This window comes from Leopardus geoffroyi, chromosome A3, assembly GCF_018350155.1.
Source record: "Leopardus geoffroyi isolate Oge1 chromosome A3, O.geoffroyi_Oge1_pat1.0, whole genome shotgun sequence".
NCBI classification, from domain to species: domain Eukaryota; kingdom Metazoa; phylum Chordata; class Mammalia; order Carnivora; family Felidae; genus Leopardus; species Leopardus geoffroyi.
Genome location: NC_059336.1, coordinates 27,504,122 through 27,510,121, shown reverse-complemented (window position 1 = coordinate 27,510,121; position 6,000 = coordinate 27,504,122).

The following is a 6,000-nucleotide window of genomic DNA, read 5'->3' as shown; positions in this document are numbered from 1 at the left end:
TGAGTCGGGCTCTGTGCTGACAGCTCAGAGCCTGGGGCCTGCTTCGGATTCTGTGTCTCCCTCTCTCTCTGCCCCTCCCATGCTCCTGCTCTGTCTCTCTCTGTCTCTCAATCATAAATAAACATTAAAAATTTTTTTTTAAAGAAGGTTTAGGGGATAGTGATCAAAGGCAGCTACCCAGGAGGCAAAGGGAAAGCATGCTAAGTGCCTCGGGAGAGCTTCAAACTCCCTCTGACTTGAAAGGAAGAGATACTCTTGGACGAGAAAAAACGCAAGTGGTTAGTCCATTCCCAGTCTCCATTTCATAGCAGACTCATTTCCCCAAAGTTTTCTTGTGAAACATTTCAAACACATAGCAAAGTGGAAAGAATACCCTTTCCCCACCACCTAGATTCTACTCTTTTTTAAAAAAAAAAATTTTTTTTTCAACGTTGATTTATTTTTGGGACAGAGAGAGAGCATGAACGGGGGAGGGGCAGAGAGAGAGGGAGACACAGAATCGGAAACAGGCTCCAGGCTCTGAGCCATCAGCCCAGAGCCTGACGCGGGGCTCGAACTCACGGACCGCGAGATCGTGACCTGGCTGAAGTCGGACGCTTAACCGACTGCGCCACCCAGGCGCCCCTAGATTCTACTCTTAACAATGTGCCATACTTGCCTCATCACATGTCTGTCCATCTGTCCATCTTCCCATCCAGCCATCCACCCATCTTATTTTCATGATATATTTCTCTCTTTTTTTTTTATTAGGAATTTGGTGTTTTTAAATCGTGGTAAAAAAAGACACATAAAATTTACCATCTTAACCATTTCTTTCTTTTAAATGCTTATTTATTTATTAATTTAATTTTGAGAGAGAGAGAGAGAGAGAGAGAGAGAGAGAGAGAACTATTGGGGGAGGGGCAGAGAGAGAGGGAGACACAGAATCCAAAGCAGGCTCCAGGCTCTGAGCTGTCAGCACAGAACCTGATGCGGGGCTTGAACCCATGAATGGTGAGATCATGACCTGAGCCCAAGTCGGATGCTCAACCGACTGAGCCACCTAGGCAGCAACCCCCCTCCGCTGCCCCTGGTCTTAACCATTTCCAAATGTAGAATTTAGTGGTTTTAAGTATGCATACATTGTGGTGCAACTAATCTTCAGAACCTTTTCAATTTATACAACTAAAATTATACCCACGAAATCTCAGCTCTCCATTTTCCTGTTCCCCCAGTCCCTGGCAAATGCCACTCGACTTATTGTTTTCCTGAATTGGGGTATTCTTAATAGCTCAGTTCAGTGGAATCACACAGTATTTGTCTTTTCTGCAACTGACTTTTTTTTCACTTAGCACAGCATCCTCCAGGTTCATCCATGTTGTAGCATCATTCAGAATTTCCTTCCTTTTTAGGGCTGAGTAATATTCCATCGGACAATTATGCCACATTTTGTTTTCCCATTCGTCCGTTAGTGGACGTATGGGTTGGTTCCACCTTTTGGCTATCGTGAATAGTGCTGCTGTGAAAATTGGTGTGCAAATGTCTCTTCAAGATCTTGCTTTCAATTTTTTCCAACTTTATTGAGGAATAATTGGCAAATATAATTGTCTATATTTAAAGTGTATTAAGGTACTATTTCTATTTCACCTATCCATCATTCTTTCTAGAAGTTTCTTTTTTACTAACAGAACCCCAAATTTTAAAGACTCATTGCCTCTGGGAATAAAGACAACATTTTCTAGCTTCCCTTAAAGATGGTGTGGCCATGAGACTAAGTTCTGGCCACTGGTATGTAAGCAGAAGTGTTGTGTGGGACTTTTGGGAAAGTTGCCTAAGGACGAGGATCCTTTTGTCCTCACCCATTCCTTCTGTTCTCTGAAACAAAAGCATGATGGCTGGAGGCCCAGCACCCACTTTGTGCCATGAGGTGACCTTGAGTATGGAGGCTATTCACTAGGGATGGTGAAGCAGCAAATTAGCAATCTGGGTTGATGATGACATAGTGGGCCTGTCAAACCAACTCCTGAACTACTTCAAAAAAATTTTTTTTTAAATTTTTTAATGTTTATTTATTTTTGAGAGAGAGACAGACAGGCAGACTGTGAGTGCGGGAGGGGCAGAGACAGAAGTAGACACAGAATCCGAGGCAGGCTCCGGGCCCCTAGCTGTCAGCACAGAGCCCAACATGGGGCTGGAACTCACGATCTGCAAGATCATGACCTGAGCCGAAGTTAGACACTTAACCGACTAGGCCACCCAGGCGCCCCTCGCCTGAATTACTTTCTACAAAAGTCTTTTGCGTGAGAGGAATAAACTAAAAAAAAAAATTAAAGAATAATAAAACATTTTTTTAAAAAAAATTTTTTTTCAACGTTTATTTATTTTTGGGACAGAGAGAGACAGAGCATGAACGGGGAGGGGCAGAGAGAGAGGGAGACACAGAATCGGAAACAGGCTCCAGGTTCTGAGCCATCAGCCCAGAGCCCGACGCGGGGCTCGAACTCACGGACCGTGAGATCGTGACCTGGCTGAAGTTGGACGCTTAACCGACTGCGCCACCCAGGCACCCCTAAAAAAATTTTTTTTTAAAGTTTATTTATTTTTGAGAGAGAGAGAGAGCACAAGTGAGGGCAGGACAGAGAGAGAGAGGGAGACACAAAATCTGAAGCAGGTTCCAGGCTCCGAGCTGTCAGCACAGAGCTTGATGTGGGGCTTAAACCCACGAAACTTGAGATCATGACCTGAGCCAAAGTCAGATGCTTAACTGACTGAACCACCCAGGGTCCCCAAGAGGAATAAACTTCTATATTGCTTAAACCCTTTTGGGTTTTTCTATTCTATGAAGCTGGATTTAAGTAGGACAATAAAGAAGGTTTCCTACCTTCTGTTTCTATCTACCGTTTTTACGGCCCCCAATTTTTCAGACACAACTCTGTAATAAATTCCACATCTTTACAATCTAAAGCTCAAAACATTATTTTAATTTTTATGTTTTAGTGTATGAACTTTGTGGTAGTAATTATTGTTGCTTCTGGGTCCATGGTAGGTTTTTATTTCTTTGTCCCCTTGCGGCTGGATGGAACCATGGGACTCATTCTTCTTCTTCTTTTTTTTTAATCTTTATTTTTTTTGAGAGAGAGACAGAGCATGAGCAGGGGAGGAGCAGAGAGAGAGAGAGAGAGAGAGAGAGATATGGAGACAGAATCTGAAGCAGGCTCCAGGCCCTGAGCTGTCAGCACAGAGCCCGACGTGGGGCTTGAACTCACTGACCGTGAGATCATGACCTGAGCCGAAGTCGGCCGCTTAACCGACTGAGCCACCCAGGCGCCCCACCATGGGACTAATTCTGACCAATGAACTGTAAGAAGTGGCTGCTGTCACTTGAGAACTGGAGCATATAACTGCCAGTGTGAGGGCCTGCAGGGTTCCTTTTCCTTCTGGAATGGTGGCTGGGAATATTAGCAGCCAGTCTGGGTCCTGGGGACAACAAGGAGCAGAGTACCCCATTGACATGTGATGGTCAGGTAGCATGAGCAAGAAGGAAGCTTTTTTTCTTTAAGACCATTGAGATTTCCTGCTTGCTCTTACCACAGCAGTAAGCACCCTAGCCCAGCTGTCCTCAGATGTGGTCAGTGGACTCCTAGGGGCCTCCAGAACCGCTTAAGGTGGTCCTCAGGGGGTGGTCAAACTATTTTCCTATTGACACAAAGGCAATTGTGTTTTTTTTTTTTTTTTTTCCAACGTTTATTTATTTTTGGGACAGAGAGAGACAGAGCATGAACGGGGGAGGGGCAGAGAGAGAGGGAGACACAGAATTGGAAACAGGCTCCAGGCTCCGAGCCATCAGCCCAGAGCCTGATGCGGGGCTCGAACTCACGGACCGCGAGATCGTGACCTGGCTGAAGTCGGACGCTTAACCGACTGCGCCACCCAGGCGCCCGGCAATTTTTTTTTTATTTAAAACTGCTGGCCCCGTACCATGAACCAAGGTGGTGGCCCCGAGCTGTTCTTCCTCACCTTGGATTCACAGTAACATAAAACGAGCAAGCAATACACCCAAAGGAACAGCAACCACCACCACAACAAAAACCTAGCTGTACTTAAGAATGTCCTTAATGACAATCAGAATTTTGATCAAATTTCATCCCATGAGGCCTAGAGGCACCAAGGGCAGGCTGCTCCCACACGTGCCACTTTGGCACCCTGATTGTTTGAAATTAAAGTTACGTGATAATGGGGCCCCTGGGTGGCTCAGTCGGTTGAGCGTCCGACTTCGGCTCAGGTCATGATCTCGCCGCTTGTGAGTTCGAGCCCCGTGTCGGGCTCTGTGCTGCCGGCTCAGAGCCTGGAGCCTCTTCAGATTCTGTGTCTTTCTCTCTCTCTCTCTGCCCCTCCCCTGCTCACACTCTGTCTCTCAAAAATAAATAAACATTAAAAAAAAAAAAAGTTACGGGGCGCCTGGGTGGCGCAGTCGGTTAAGTGTCCGACTTCAGCTCAGGTCACGATCTCGCGGTCCGTGAGTTCGAGCCCCGCGTCAGGCTCTGGGCTGATGGCTCAGAGCCTGGAGCCTGTTTCCGATTCTGTGTCTCCCTCTCTCTCTGCCCCTCCCCTGTTCATGCTCTCTCTCTGTCCCAAAAATAAATAAACGTTGAAAAAAAAAATTAAAAAAAAAAAAAGTTACGTGATAATAAAAGTTACGTAGCGCAGGGACGCTCAGGCTGTTCTCTGTCCCCTTGAAAGCAGGAAACCAGTCTTTCCCTTCGAAAGATACCATCCCTGTACTAGAAAGTTAAAAGACATCTTCATCCTCAGAGGCAGGGACTTCAAAGGAGAGAAAGCTTAGAAGCACATTTTATTTTTTTCAAATTTACTACCCCAGCCTACACTCTGCTTAGAATTCTCTACGAATTAAAGTTCCCAAACACCTGTTTTCTATATCCTGTCAATTCGTCACAGATTTATTGCCCAAAATGTATAAAAAGTGCCTGCCTTGGTCATTTCTTTAGGGCTCACTCTTGGGCTTCTGTGCACATTTAACAGAATCTCGGTTTTTTTTCCTCCTGTTCACTTGTCTTCTGTAAATTTAATTCTGGGTTGGCTGGAAGACCTTGGAGGATAGAGGAAGAGTTTTTTTCTTCCGTACAGAACACATTCTTTTTCATCTTCTGTATGATGAAGCGGGAAGTACATCTAAAGCAGTTTGGAAGTATAATGGCGTCTCAAGGAAAAAAACACTTGTGCCGCTGAATTGTGAGCCACTCTTCGTGAAACACCATTTTAATTTGGATGAATGACTTATAGGCAAATTCTGGTTATCCAGACTTTGGTATGGTATTAACAAGAATGTGCATCATTGTGATTTATAAGAACTACATATTTGGTCTTTGCCTGTAGATCCGGGCTCACAGCTTCCCAAACCCTTGGAATTTCCTAAGGGTGGAGAGTGATAAAGGTGTCTTTTCTTATGTTAATGAGGCGACTTTTGGATACTACCTAAGGGTCGGGGCTGGTTGCCAAGGGAACCCACCCAGCAATTAAAGGGTTGGGATTTCCAAATCTCCCCACCTCCCATCCTGGGGTTAGGGGGAGGGGCTGGAGGTTAAATCAGCCATTGGTCAATGACTTAGTCAATCAGGACTATGTAATAAAGCCTCCATAAGATCCAAGGGGACAGCTTTTTGGTCTTTTTTGGGGAAAGCTTCCACATGCCATTGAGTTGGACCCCGTACTCCAGGAGGACAGAAGCTCCCTTGTTTGGAACCTCGGCCTATGTATCCCTTCATGTGGCAGTTTCCACATTAAGTGAGTGTTCCCCTGAGTTCTGTGAGAGACTCTTGCAAACTAATCAGACCTAAGGAGGAGGTTGTTGGAACCTCCAACCTGTACCTTGTCAGTCAGAAGCAAGGGCAACAGCCTGGGGTTGGCGCCAGGCATTGAGGCAGGGGTGGGGGACAGGCTTGTAGGACTGAACCCTTAGCCTGTGGAATCTGCTATCTCCGGAGAGACGGTGTCAGAATGAAG